General features: G+C 44.4%; 1 long non-coding RNA gene across 1 annotated transcript; it reads right to left on the bottom strand.

The window, feature by feature from the left end:
- Positions 301 to 7,826, bottom strand: LOC110257190. The gene is made up of 3 exons (XR_002339472.1): positions 6,768 to 7,826; positions 6,306 to 6,447; positions 301 to 482 (listed from the first exon to the last, which is right to left on the bottom strand). It is a non-coding gene; the product is annotated as an uncharacterized LOC110257190 (long non-coding RNA).

The following is a 12,952-nucleotide window of genomic DNA, read 5'->3' as shown; positions in this document are numbered from 1 at the left end:
TTAAGAGTTAAAGTCTATAAAAAGTCATTTCCAGAGTTCCTGTTGTGGCACAGCTGAAATGAATCCCACTAGTATCCATGAGGATGCGGGTTCAAACCCTGGCCCTGCTGAATGAGTTAAGGATCCGCTGTGGCCATGAGCTGTGGTTTAGGTCACTAGCGTGGCTTGGATCCCACATTGCTATGGCTGTGGTGTAGGCCAGCAGCTGTAGCTCTGATTCAACTCCTAGCCTGGGAACTTTCCTATGCTGTGAGTGCAGCCCTAAAAAAAGCAAAAAAAAAAAAAAAAAAAAAAGAAAAAAGAAAAAAAGACATTTCCTTGCTAATACACTAATATTTGGTACTGCACATTTAAAGGTAAAACATAATGGGAGGACATGATATAACTTTAAGTGAAAATAGTTGTTATGTCATCATTTAACTATAGTATTTACCCTTCACCAGCAATACCACCCCGCTAGAACGCTGTCTTCAAAGGACAATCTGAAATACAAAAAGAGAGACTTGAGATATTTCTCACAGAATTACTTATCGGGAAATTGTTAGCTAATGGTGTCATGTCCACGTGATCAAATACTACACAGCCACTCAAATTATAGGGATTTTAAAAATAACATGTGAAATGATTACTAGCCAATGGTAAGCAAAAAAAGCAGATTTCAAAGTTTTATTTAAAATACAATCACAATTATGTTTTCACATAATTGAGTAGAAGAAGAAAGCAAATGAAATGCATTACCAAAATACATCATAAAACACCAAAAGAGTTATATCAATGCTGGGATGATAAATAAATCTGGTTATTTTCTCTGCAATTTTCTGCATATCCAAACATTTTCCCCAATGAATGTGTATTTTATAGTCGTATTTTTGAAAATAAAAACAAGAATACAAACTATTCCTGTGCCCCATTTTCTGGGAGCCATTCTTGAAACACAAAGGAAGAAATTAATAGCACCAAGCATCCCTTCCTCTGAATGGTTCCTGTGTTTCTAATCACATGGCAGCTGTTTGCTTGGTAATAGTCTGCTCTGAGTTTTATAGAAGCCACATTTTTTAACTGAGTGCTTTGAAGAGACTTCAGAACCATGTAGAAAGCAGAGTAGGGGCCCTCTCTTTGGCGGCGTTAGCTTGTAACACAGTTTGAAATGTTTTTTCAGAGATGGTTACAGCCCTCCAGCTTAGTATCCACCTTTCTCAGTAGCCCAGGCACAGGGCTCCTGCAAGACTGGACATAAAACCCTTTCGGAAGACGCTTCGTGGGATCAATGCAGGCCTGAGCTCTTCATCACAGCTGGGGCCCCTGCCCAGTCTGCAGCAACAGAACCTGGCTCAGGGTTTTCTTTGCTTTCCTCCTGCGGAGGTGGTGCCTGAAAACACCCATTTCTGATTGTGCAGAGGGGATGAATTGATGCCTCTGTCCCTGGGCCTGTCTACCCTTTTGTTTTTCACTATGGCTTTTTCCCCATGGGCACATCCGTGGCTCCAAAAGGCCTTTCCTTCAATGGCAAAACCCAAACTATAGGAATCTAGGGTTTTTCTCTACTTTGGTGGGGGCAGGTGGTCAATGAGAGGGAGCTACTTAACTGCCAAGCTCTTGGTGGTCTCAATGTAATAAAAAAGAAAACACACTTTTCTCACTGGGCTGGTGGGGAGGGAGGGGATGAGCTGGCTCCAGGCAGAAAGGAGCACGGGGCTTTTTCGGGGGCAGTCCAGTGCCACGTGTAGGTTTTGTGACCTCTGTGATCCAACGTAAGTCATCTGATCCGCTTGGCAAAGTAGGGAATGTCCTTGACTAGAGGAGACGCTGGATGTTCTCTGAGTTGGCTTGGGGATCGATATTCAGAAGACAGGGGTCAAGGGCTGGTCGTCAGTTATGAATCCTTCCCCATTACAAGAGGAAATGAACAGACCATACACCAGCCAACAATGAAAAAGGTGCTTCTCTACTCAGGAAGCAGGCACTCTGGTGGGCATGGAGCTCTGGGGACGAGCTAAAGCAGCAGGTGCTGCTGAGGCATCATTGATAATCCTTAATGGGCTGGGGCTGTGCTGGGGGAGGGGCGCCGGAGGCTGGATTCCCCCCCCCCGCCCCCGCCTCGGGGGAGAACCCCAGCCCCGCCCAATGGTCCACTTTCCTCTCTGCCCTCCCCCACGGTGCCATCCCTTTGAGGTACGTCTTTCAGCTTCTGGGACAGACCCAGCTGATACCAGGGGGAATAACTATAGCTGCTTGGCTCTTACTCCACCTGCCGGCTCCCCATCTTCGCTCTGGTCCCACCTCCTTGCTCTTCCGGTCTGTTCGCAAGCCCCGCGCCAGCTCAGTGCCCTCCTCCAGCAGCAGAAGGGCCTTCCAGGGTGAGTCAACCCTCTACTTGCACTGATTTTCAACTCATTGAAAGAGAATTGAGGGGCCTGGGGCGGGGGCGGGGAAGAACTTTATTTATTAATTACAAATTTCAAAAGGAAATTAGTTTGGAAGATTTTCTGATTGTAAAAATGGCACCCTCCTGGTAAGAAAAAGAAACCTCATCTCAAATCCTAACATAAACTGGTAACCACCGTTAACATCTTGGCGAACATTCTTCTAGAAATCTTTTGTTGCTTCCTCCCCCCCTTCACTGCCCTCCCCATACATTCTTTTCTACATTCTCAAATGAGAATATGCTATATATTACGTTCTTTTGAATTTTTTTTTTTAATTTAGGAACCTCAATCATTTGTTCTTCAACCTGTTTTCCTTTCACTTCAGCAGTGTGTCTGACTTTTCATATTGATAAATATAGTACCATGTCGTTATTTTTGTGATTGTATAATATTTATATTATATGGTGTACCTTAATTTAACTAAAAACACTCTTGATAGCTGTTTCATTTACTTTCAATTTATAGTATTAATGGTTCTCTATTACTTTCCGTTAGTAGAAGCAATAGAGTAAAAATATGAGGAACAATATTTGTAGACTTTTCCCTAATATCTCTATTACATAAATTTCTAGAAATAGAGTCACAAAGTTCAAAGATATGCACATTTACTATTTTGACTTATATAACTAAACGGTTTTCCATTGGATTCTTTTATTTCTTGATAAGCTCCAGTAATGGGAAAAGTTTTTGGTGGCACAACAGCTTTCCTCTTGTGATATGTTTCAGAGTGTATAAAGTCAATTTATATTTTCCTCAGAAAGACAGAAGTAGACAGCTACTTTGCATGAAGTGCTTGTAAAGAATTAGATACATGCTTGTGGACCAGTTGCTTCACCATTTTGGGGCTTTGTAGCTCATCTGTGTCAGTCAGTCTTGGATTAAATAAATTCCAAGAGCCCTTACATGTCTGAGATTTTATAGTTTTATGATGCCAGGGAAAAAAACAGCAGCAGCCAAATATCTTATTGTTGTCTGCCTTACTTTTTAATTTTTTTTCACTTTCAGTTGGAGTTTTATTTTAGTTATATATTTGGGAATGATTGGTGACGATACGGTGTTGTCTCCCCATCCTATCACAATTTTGTTATGAGTTGTTATTATTTCTTCATAAAAAATAGTACGTATGAAATGGATCGTATCATTTTTTGCCTACTGTCTACACTCCTCCCTTAGCTCCTAATCCAAGGCTCTTTACCCCCAAAGTGCCTACCTGACTTCTAATTTTATATATATTTATATGTGTATATATATATAATATTACATATATGTAGACTTTGATATATGTGGATATGAGCAAAAATAAATGTGTATACATATACACAAACACACACACACATATGTTTGTATATGTGTGTGGGAATGCATACACTGTGCACACAAGCAGTTTTGCCCATTGCCTCCCATCAGCCACTTACATGATGGGAGTGCTGAGGTATTTTGTTAAATCTTAGTCCAATGGCTTAGTTCAAAGGAATTCCATTGGTTATTCCAATTTCACGAAGCAGCCTCTTCCCTGAACTTACATATTGCATCCTACTCAGTTTCTCAGCTTCCTTGCCTAGCAGGTAGCTTGAGCTTGACTTGCTAAAACAGAACTCCTTATGTTTCCTACATCCTCCTATACCTCCTCCCACAGTCTCCCCCAGTTTGGTCAATGACACCTCCGTCCTCCCCAGAAGCACTTTAGCGTCATCCTTGCTTTCTCTTTCCCTCACACTGGCCAGTTCTGTCTGCTCTGCCTGCAGACACGTCCAGTGTCTGACCACCTCTATTTGCTACCATCATGGTCCAAGTCCCCATTGACTTCCACCTACATAATAAATGAACCTTTAAAGTGACCCCCCTGTTTTTGCCTCTGTTCCCTTCTAGCTTATTCTCCATAAAGCAGTCAGAATGATTCTTTAAATAAAAATAGCTTTATGGAGGTATAGTTAATATACCATAAATTTCACCTGTCTTAAGTACACAATTCAATGATTTTTAGTGCATTTACAAGGTTGTGCACCCATCACCAATATCCAGTTTTATAACATTTCCATCACTCCCAGAAGATCCCCCATGTCTACTTGCAGTCAATTCCCATTCTTAACCCCACACCCACTAATTGGGTAACCATTAATTTGCTTTATGTCCCTATAGATTTGCACATGGAACCCAGAAGTGAGGGGCATGTGTAGATAACCAGCATATCATTTGGGAATGGGACGCTAGGGTCAGACACTCGTCTAGGTAAGCCTTATTCTATTGGCCAATATGGTGGTGCTGGTTGGAGAATAAATTGTAGGGAGACATGAGTGACCAGACCAGGGGTTTAAAAAGACATGGGGCACATGTACACCCACGTACCACCTGTCCATAATCTCTGCTCTCCAGTCAGCAAACAATGGGGATTCAACAGGCTGACTTGAGGGCCTTGCAATGTCCAGGGAAGTAATGCAAACAGACAAGAAGGCCAGTGTGTGAGCCATCAGGGAGTGGTGGGGACTGGGGTGAATCAGAGACCTCAGGCTCCCATGGGTGCTCTGCGGAGATGTAGGCTCAGGGTTTTGCCAGACCCTCTGACCTTAAGACAAGTCTGAAATCTGGATTCTATGTGAAATCTTCTGTTCAAAAAATATTGATGGCAAATTAAAACATTTTTTAAAAGACATTGCACTGAGTACACTGTGTGGACAAATGGAATGGGCCTGAGGCTGTGTACACACCCTTCAGCAGAATGGGCTTTCTTGGTTAGGGTGAAGTAGTGCAGCTGTGCTGTATTATGCAGAGGGCAGCGCTCCCTCCAGGCTCCAGTTAGTGTCTTTACCTCTAAGGCTGCAGTCAAAATCTTGTTTCTTCTGCATACAGTTCTCCTTGTTGCTGGGTTCTGGGGCATGGTAGTTGGAGTTGGCCCACAGTAACTTAGAATTTCTACTCGAGTGCTCTTTTGAAACAACTTTTTAATTAAAAAGTTGGAGCCCCAACATTCTCTATCTGGTCAGTCTGTAGTTCCGTTATAAGCCTAGGAAAAAATGTCTCTAATTGTCAGTTGGTTTGCATTCTCATTTAGTTCTTGGGACAGACAAGTAACCAACACTTGTTGAAATAAAGAGGTGTTTCAGGAGAAATATGCCTGGCCCTGAAGACTGTAGGGATCCAGGCTGCAAATGGCCCTGGTGCAGGGATGGCCAGTAACCTAGCTGGTGATATGGACAAGGGGGAACAGGAAGTTGTCCCAACAATCATGGGAGCCTAGAGAGATGGGGTGATGTCTAGAGGGAAGACTCCTCTTACCCTCTCTGTGGACTAAATGCGGCAGCTAGATCCACAAAGATCGAGAACCACAGCCAGAAGAAAAGCCCTTCCTTTCTCAGAAGAGATGGCAAATAATGGTTAAACTTTGTTTCTAGTAGGCACTTTATCTCTCTTTTGGGGTGGGGATGGGTAGAATATTAGCATCTCAAGAGAGTGTTAAAGAGCACCTCTGCTTTGTCTCCATGTTTAATGTTTCTGTAACCACACCAAGAGATGATGCTTTATGGTAACTTTTTGGCAGAGTGGTTGAGGGTGTGGGCTCAGGACTCAGTAGGAATTCCTTCCAGATTACAGCTCCACCACTTACTGGCTCTGTGGTCTTGGGCTGGTTTCTCCACCTCAGTCTCCGTTTAGCCATCTACAAAATGGGTACAGTAATGCCTACCTTCTAGGGTTGATGTGAAGATTAAATGCAGTAATCCAAGCTCTGTACCTGGCATGTAGTACATGCTCAATAAACGGTAGCTGCTATTACTCGATACCACCACTATCGTTAGAGTTGGAAGTGTCATAGAGGCCACAAGGTCCACCCTCATTATGTCAGAGATGAAGAAACTCGACCCGCAGAGCTCGCAGGTTTCTTACCGTGGTCCCATCACAGCGGGTTCCTGGCAGAACCAGCCAGCGCAGCCTCTGGATCTCTTTCCTCAAACTCATCCCCGCCTGGTGGCTGAAGTTTGCGATCATTCTTGTCTCTCTGCCAGGTGGAACATTGGCGTGGAGTTCCCTGCAGAGTTGAAAGGGAAGGAAATAATCGTTTACAAGCTCCACAGGGCCAGAGACTGTGTCTGTCTTGGTCTCTTGCAGATCCTTTGGGCTGACGGCAACATCTAGCATTTAGTAATATAATATTTAACAAACACATGGTGTTACATGAAGTCTGTCTCTGCAAGGAGATGATCACAGACACATCCCAGTGGTAAATGTGACGCCCAGAAACACTTGGGAGTTGTTCCCAGCCTCCCTGTGCGCCTCAAGCTTCTTGAATGAGGATGAAGGCAATTTACATGAGAGGCCACTGAATGCAGCAGTCCCTCGCCCGCTTACCTTTTTCTCCCCCTCTCCTCCTGTGCCCTTTTTTTTCTTTTTCTCTTGCTGCTTCTCTCTCCTTCCTGCTCTTTACCTCTTTATCTTTCACAAGGGTAGGCTAGCTGGTGCTGCAGTAATAAACCACCTCTAATTTTCAGTGGCTCATATGGCAAAATTTCTCTCTCACGTAAGCAGAATCGTCAGGTCTGGGTGTCACTCCAGGACAAATGTCTTCCATGTGTTGGCTCATCATTCCAGGCTTCTCCTGTCTCATGGTGCCCATGGTGACAAGGCTGCCACTGTCCCTAAACTGGGTACAGAGAAACGCTCCACCCCATATCAGGTCCACCTGCTCTGGTGTAACTTGTCGCCTGGACCCCCTGACCTGATGGGCTAGGAAGGGTCATCCTTCCATGAGCTTGGAAGTTTCCAGAAGGCAAAGAGAACAGGATCTGGCTGAGCATTAGAAGGCTCTCCTGCAATTCCTTTTTGGAACTCAGCCCCTTCTTTTCTACTTATATTGTCTTCTTTCCTCTTTGCCTGTCATTCCTCCCCCTGTCTCTTCGACCCTCTTTTCCCTCCTCACCCCAGCTGCTGTCCTGTGTCCTCCTGTGCCACGCAGAGCAGATGCGCCTGGGGAGTGCTGCTGTGGCTGGTCTGCTGGGCTCTGAGCATCTTACCTGGATGCAGACAAAGGCAGCAGAGTTTCCCTCCTCCTTTTGGGTTCATTGGGGACTTATCACAAAGTCCTCCTGTTGTTCTGAGCACTTCTTCTGGAGCCTGAAAGGACTGGCAGAAGGGCAAGGCAGTCATCTTGCCTTTGGGGGACACCAGACAGCCCCAGCAACGTCCCCTTCTCCCTTCAGGAGTGGGTGCCCTCAATGACTCCACCAACAGCACGTGGCTCAGTGGAGCTGGGGGAGCCTAGGGAAGGACGTGTGTTTGATCCTCTGCATGGGGTCCAGGCACTAACCACTCACCTGGATCCTAAGGAGTGATCAGTTTAGGTTCTTGATAGTATCAAGAAGCTCTCTAGGTGAGTGTTCCAGATTGGCCTCAGGGTGAAACAAGTTAAGATGGAGCCTGCCTGTTGGAGTTCCCGTCGTGGCACAGTGGTTAACGAATCCGACTAGGAACCATGAGGTTGCGGGTCCGGTCCCTGGCCTCGCTCAGTGGGTTGAGGATTGGTGTTGCCGTGAGCTGTGGTGTAGGTTGCAGATGGGGCTCGGGTCCCGCGTTGCTGTGGCTCTGGTGTAGGCTGGTGGCTACGGCTCCAATTAGACCCCTAGCCTGGGAACCTCCATATGCCGCTGGAGCGGCCCAAGAAATGGCAAAAAGACAAAAAAAAAAAAAAAAAAGATGGAGCCTGTTTTTTTTTTTTTGTTTTTTTTTTTTTTTTTTTTTTAAACTACATTTGCAGCAGACAGAGGGCAGACAGGTGGGAAGCACATGGCACAGGGCCAGATTGCCTGGCTCTGCCATTACCTGTGTCTATGAGTTGCATCTCTTTTCCTCCGGGTCTCAGTTTCCTCCCCTGCAAAGGGGCATGGGCAAACGAGGTAAACATGGAAGCAGCTTCTAGATTTATGATTCTCTGAGCTTGGTATACCATGTTTGCTACAGAGGACAATGCATATGGCCAGGAGTAGAATGTATTATCTGAGGACTGAACCCCCGCCCCCCCCCCGCAAATCTCTTAACCACAGAAAAGAAGGAACAGAAACAGGGTGAGGTGTGAATGAGCAGCACTGGGGAGGGGGTGTTTGATGAACTTATACACATTAATTGCTTATTTTCCTCAAAAAGTAGCTCAGATTTTCTATCAGTTTTATTCTGTAGTCTCTCCTCTTGTCCCCCCCTCATAGGATTTTTGTTGTCAGAAAATGCTGAGAGTGGAACTATTAGGGATTTAGAACCAGCTTGTAGAGATAGTATAGACACGTCAGCTGTTGGTGATTTCCCCCAAAGTTGAAGGTTATAATTTTTCTACTCTTCCTAAGAAATAATGGTCTCTTGGAATGTGCAAGTAAATTAGTCATACTGTGTCCTGAGAATTGGTCTCTGTAATATATCCTGGTCTCTGAAAAAGAGCTGCAGTTGTATAATGGATTTTAGAAGTCTCCAAAGCTGGCTCAACTAACATATTTGTTAGTCTAATAAATGATATTGCTCTTGTCAAGATTTTTCCATATAGCACAATTTAATAGAGGAATCAATAGTTTCTCAGACATGACAAAAGGGCCTGGGTGTGCTTTGATGGGAGACACAAAGTCTCTTGTTGTTCTAATAAAGCCAAAATGGAAAAAAAAAAAAGTCGTTCCACCCCCCCCCCCCGCTTTCAAGTGTATTTTTATGAAGCTAGAATATACATACCACTTTCTCTAGGAAAATATTTGCTTATCAATAGTTTCTCCTACAGTGTCTTTTTACTGTTATTACACATGAATATGCATTTTGTTTCCATCTTACTCCTCACCCTTGTTTGATGAGCTGTCACTAGTACGCCCTTCTTCAGGAAAAACTCAAGTCAGGATATTTTGGTCCACTGGGTCTATGGAATTTTCTCCAGAAATCTTTTAAGAAACATTTTGGGCAAACCTTGGCATTTGCCTACATTTCGTCTCATCATAGCTTTTTAAAGTCCCGAAAGTCGTCTTTTGTACAGTCAGGGACCATCTCCTCCAGCAGCTCATGCCTTAACCAGAGCCTTGAGGGTTTTTAGGGTTGCATATCATCCTCTGACCCTCGCCGCCCTATTGATACCTGTGCTGACTTTAATGGGTTCAACAAATCTCTTTTGGAGTTGTGGAAGCTGCGTGGAAGGAAACTGCATTGGTATTGAGAATGTTAGAACATGTGTGTCTCTTCCTCGGCCAAAACATTTAGTTTTTGCCATGGAATGTGTTATTTGGAGGATGTCTGACTTTCATGGCTCTGGGTTCTACCTCCTGGCAGAAACAATTTGCTGACCTTGTCCCTTTGCAGTTATCCCCAAATAACATCATCTTCAAAGGAGAACCAAGGCATAGGTCAGAAAATGACTGTTGGGGACAATTTCTCCTGAACTGGTGAGAGGCTGCTCTTTGAAATGCTTACTGTGTTATGCCGAGATTATGGGCTGTGGTTATCTCTTGAGACAGAAATAATCTTAGAACATTTCCAGAGAAAAGACAAATGAGTACATGGATGTGTTAGAATTCACTGTAGAGATCAGCTGCGTTGAGAGCAGGGCTTCTCAACTTGACTGCATGTTAGAATTACCTGGTAGGCTTTAAAAAAAAATACTGAGGGTTTCCTGTCGTGGCTCAGCAGTTAATGAACTGGACTGGCATCCATGAGGTTGTGGGTTCGATCCCTGGCCTTGCTCAGTGGGATTAGGATCCGGCATTACCGTGAGCTGTGGTGTGGGTCACAGATGCGGCTCGGATCCTGCTTTGCTGTGGCTCTGGCATAGACGAGAGGTTACAGCTCCAATTCGACCCCTAGCCTGGGAACCTCCATATGCCTCGGGTGCAGACCTAAAGACAGAAAGACTAAATAAATAAATAAATAAATAAATGAAAAATAAAAAAAAATTCCTGGGATCTTGGCCTTATCCCTAGAAATTCCTGATTCAGTAGGTCTGGAGTGGGGTCTGGGCAAGAGTCTCATTCTCACTTTTTCTCCTTTTAGGTGAGTCTCATGCTCAGTCAGGGCAGAGACTCAGTGCTTGGCCAGCAGCAGCAGCAGCATCTCATTGGAAGTTGCTAAAAATGTCCTTGGGAGGGGGGCTCAGGAATCTGGAAGATTCTTACCCCGATTCTCAAATGTTAGCATACATCAGGATCACCTGGAGGGCTTGTTAAAACCCAGCTCGCTGGGTCTCACAATAGCGTCTGAATCGGTAGTCTGGGGTGGGACCTGAGAATCTGCATTTTGAACAAGCTCTCAGATTATGCTGATGTTGTTGATCTGTGGGTCCACACCTGGGGCACCGTTAGTCGACACTAGGCTTAGGGACTTGGACTGTTTTTGAATTTGCCACAAAGGTGGTTGTTTAGACATTAGGATGGCAGCAGTCATAAATGGATTTTTAAAATGAATTACTTTGGTGAGGAGTCCCCCCCATTTAAAGACTTTCCAGGCAAGGCTGCAAAGCAGAGGATAAGACTTCAGGAGTCCAGCTTTATCACAGATGATAGTTAACCACTTTGACTCTTTTGACCAAGACACTTTGCCAGTTTTATCAGGGGAAAATGAATGATTTGAAAAGATTTCTTTCTCCCTTCTCTGTATTGATTGGTTCTTTGACTGTATCAGGCAAACTGGTGGAAGGTTTTGATTGTCAGACACACTGTATAGTAGAATCTGGTTGTGCCTCAGTGGTAGGAGTAGGACATAGACTAATATCTTTAGGTACATGAAAGTAACACTTTTTTTCCTATTTCACTGGTGGGCTGGATGATATATAAGGCAGTGACTCTCCAGATGTATTTGGGGTGAAGGTGGTGGTGCTGGTGGTTTGGGGGTGCTGGTGAAGGGTCCTCTCCAGGTGATTCTGATCAGACCCTCAGGTGGTAGCGATTGCTTCAGAGCAGGGGTCACAAACTAACAGCCTTCCAAAGACTGGGAGGGATGGAGCCAGGTGGTGGGGGCTGGAGTCCTCTGCCTGCCTGTCTGCAGGGAGCAGCCCTTCTCCCACTCCAGCTGCTTTTGGCCACGTGGGAATACTGCACAGCACGGCCAGAGCCTCCGGTGTGAAGGGGAAAGCCAAGGATCCTCCTTTTCTCCTGAGACATGTCCTAATCTTTGCATGTTGGCAACAGTTTTTGTTTTTTCAAATGTAAAAACCTTGTGCTGATCAAGCAAAACACACTTGTAAGCAACCAGTTTTGGGACCTCAGGTGCCTTCTGTAAGCCTGAGATTCTGATACGAGTCATTCCAAATGAATCCTAATCAAGGAAACCCAAGACTCAGTTCTCCTGTGGGATATAAGGGCAACAGGGACAATGTTATTGCATACTTTTTAAAAAGGATAATTTAAATATCTCAAGCGCCAGCTTTGTGCTTCCAGATTTTAATATAATAATCATTCTTGATATAACATGTTTCTTTGGAAATGAAATTTGGATGCATTTCAATCTTTAACGCATGGAATTAGCAAGACCGGGGTTGGAAAAGTTTCAAACTCCATAGAAAAGTGGCCACAAAAGAACATTCAAACCAATAACTAAAAATCTCCGTGGTATATGCTTCAGCTCTCGGGTCTTGGGTATTCAGGGCTGACTACATCTTCCTGCATATTGAATTATTGTAGCATTAAGTTCCTGTAACATTTAGGAAATAGATGGCCGAGAAGTGACTGAAAAGGGAAATTTAAAAAGCAGGCATCACATTCCTTTTTATTATGTTTATCTGTCCTCTCAAGGACAGAAGAGGCGCTTTCCATCTGTTTAAATCTTGCACTGGCACATCCAGCGCCGAGATGCTGGAGGGTTTGTGGGCCTCTCTCACGCATTTAACCCCTGAGACCTTCCATTTCATTAGGGGGATCTGCCATTATAGGTGCTCATTCCTGTCTTGTGGTAAAAGTTTGCTCTGGTCTCTGCTGACTTTGTTGATAGCTTTGTGGTTGGATGTTGTCTGAAGCGGCCAACAGGGTGGGGAGGCCTGGACTGGGTGTAATGGTAGCTCTGTGTTAACCCTGTTTTGTCCCCTTTGTATGTTCAGTGTCAATTTTTGTGGCCTCTGAAGATATGGTTCGGTATGTGTTGGCCGGTTGAAGGGGGAAGGTTTTCAGGGGTGAAATCCAAGGTTGTTGCTATTACTCCAGGAAGGTACATATAGAATCATGGTCAGTAGGATTTCCCGATGGTCCACAGCAGTGCATGTGAAATAGAATTCATCTAAGATATTCACATCTGGCTAATCAGAAGGTGGTATCTTGTTTTGCTGTTTTCTCCTTGTGTGTTTTCTGTCTTGGGGTCCCTGGGGATAAGGTGGAATGTGTATGCTCTTGGATCTCTAGCCAAATGCCATTGAGTCTCTCCTGAGCCATGAGTAAAGCGTTTACAAGCACGGATATAGTGGAGGATCTGAAAGTGGGTAGGGAGGCAAGCATGTTGCAGTTTGGAGAACAAGCACATGCATTTTCGCCTGATGTAATTTTTGTGCTTTGGAAAGTAATGTAGAAGGGGATAGGAACAGGCAGATCTTTAAGCGA

This window comes from Sus scrofa, chromosome 15 (genome assembly GCF_000003025.6).
Source record: "Sus scrofa isolate TJ Tabasco breed Duroc chromosome 15, Sscrofa11.1, whole genome shotgun sequence".
NCBI lineage: Eukaryota > Metazoa > Chordata > Mammalia > Artiodactyla > Suidae > Sus > Sus scrofa.
The sequence above is the reverse complement of the archived record's forward strand: the minus strand, read 5'-3'. Positions and strand labels throughout refer to the sequence as shown.